Raw genomic sequence first — 1,995 nt, 5'->3', positions numbered from 1 at the left:
TTGAGTTCGATTCCTTTCATAAACACTGCCTTGGTTCCTTTGTTTCTTCTAATTGTGTTAAATTTCTATGTGCACGTGCAGAGGAGAAGTTAAAATTTTTTTTTATGCCTTGGTTCCTTAGGGGAGGTAAGAGTTATTTGTTTTATTGCTTCTTAGTTTTCTTGTTGCTTGGTGCATTTTTGGTTGGTATTGGATATTAAGTCTTTGGCCAAGACTTTTGGGTCTCTTTAGAGGGGCTCACTTGTCTCGTAAATTCAATTAGCCATCCTAGGATATGCATTCTATCCTTTAAAACATCACTACACCCATGAAAGTGTGATATTAGCTCATCTACAATCATTGGACTCCTACATATATGGAAGTGCACGAGAAATATTAGAAAAAAGGTTTAAACCCTCATTTGGTCCTCATATTTGTGTGTCAATCTCAAGTAGATCATCGTGTTTTTTTCGATATCAATCGGGTCCATAAACTTGTAAAAATGAGTCAATTAAGCCCTCTCCGTTAAGTTATCACTAACGGCGTCTAACTGAGCTGTTTTTTTTTATATGACGTGACGTTGTATATTAAATTGAATGGGTGATCTGTTTTACAATCAACAATTCCACGTGGATATGTTAAATTTTTAAATTTTTTCTACTGTCATAGGAAACCCAAAACCCTCCCAGAATCGCCCACCGGCCGCGGCACCCCATTGGTCGTGGCGTCCTCTGGATCTTTTGTGTTGGGGCTTTTCTAGGTTTGTGTTCTCCTCTCTCCCGTTCCTCTTTCTCTCACACTGCTTATTGATGCTCTCAAGACTTTATCTATATATGCCTCTCTGATGCGACAGGTGCCTCCAATTTTCCGGCAAGCTTCAAACTTTCTGTCGCTGGCTCCGATTTAGATTATTTTCCGATATGAATCGTTTGCAACATCCCCTTTGTTGATTTAGGGTTGGGGGTGTGTTTGAAGGAAAGAGCAGATTTTGAATCTGGATTTTTGTTGGATGGTGGAGAATATGGATCGCGAGTTAGGGTTTTGATTCAGGGCTTTCTCTAGATCTTTTATGTTGCCTTGGTTGCAGGTTTGAATGGAGGCAACTCGTAGAGATTGGAGAGGTTGGGGTTTTAGGGTTCTTCCCAACAGCTAAATCCGGAAAAAATTTCTTGAAAACGTCAATAACCATCTGATCTATCTCACAAATATCAATATATTCTACAGAGCTGTGGTGGGATACTTCCCTGAGTACTCCACCATCTCCACCACCAACAACTAAAACCGTTTTGGGGTTGGAATCGAACAGAGGGGTAGATGAGAAATCATCTCCTGATAAGCACATTCATCCTTCTCAGTCAATTGAACAATTCCATCAAGTACTAGTTCTTTCCTCTTGGTAATATGACTTTTCCCTATACAAGATATTTTCAACTTTAATTGAATGGGCTTCTCCTGGCCACATCGGGTTGTTGAAATATTTTGGTTTTACAGATTTCCCTGAGAAAGTTTGAGAAGCTGAAAACCATCCCGAAACAACAGTGGAATGGCACTTTGCCTCTGACTAAGGGGCTGAAGCTTTAGCCTTCAAACAACATGAAGGAATTTCCTTCTCTATCCCACTTCCATTACTCGCCTTCCCATCCATAGTCTTCGAGCATTCTAAACCTTTTCCTGCGCCGGCCTCCATATATTATTCTTTTCTTCTTTTGCTCCAGTCTTTGATGAATGATGCGAAAGGCGGAGAGTGAAGCAGAAGCGAAGCGGCGAAGGAAGATGTATAGCAACTAACTCTGATGAGTGATGCGATAGGCAGTGGCGTGATTCATTGTGGGTGGTGGCGCATGATGGAGAATGATTGTCCAACGAGATGAGCATGGTGGTTGGCCATGGTGGCAAGGATGGTGGGAAATGATACTGTTGTGGCGACTAGCTTCACCTAAAAAATTCCATGTAATATAACATTGCCACATCAGCATTTTAAGTGTACACCACGTTATCACAGATAGACGACATTAG

General features: G+C 41.1%; 1 pseudogene; it reads right to left on the bottom strand.

Annotated features, from left to right (window-relative positions):
- Positions 1-1,012: 1,012 nt before the first annotated feature.
- Positions 1,013-1,666, bottom strand: LOC108322835 (spermine synthase-like; annotated as a pseudogene).
- Positions 1,667-1,995: the final 329 nt, after the last annotated feature.

The sequence above is a fragment of the Vigna angularis genome, chromosome 9, assembly GCF_016808095.1.
Source record: "Vigna angularis cultivar LongXiaoDou No.4 chromosome 9, ASM1680809v1, whole genome shotgun sequence".
NCBI lineage: Eukaryota > Viridiplantae > Streptophyta > Magnoliopsida > Fabales > Fabaceae > Vigna > Vigna angularis.
This window is presented reverse-complemented; position numbering and strand designations above follow the sequence as displayed.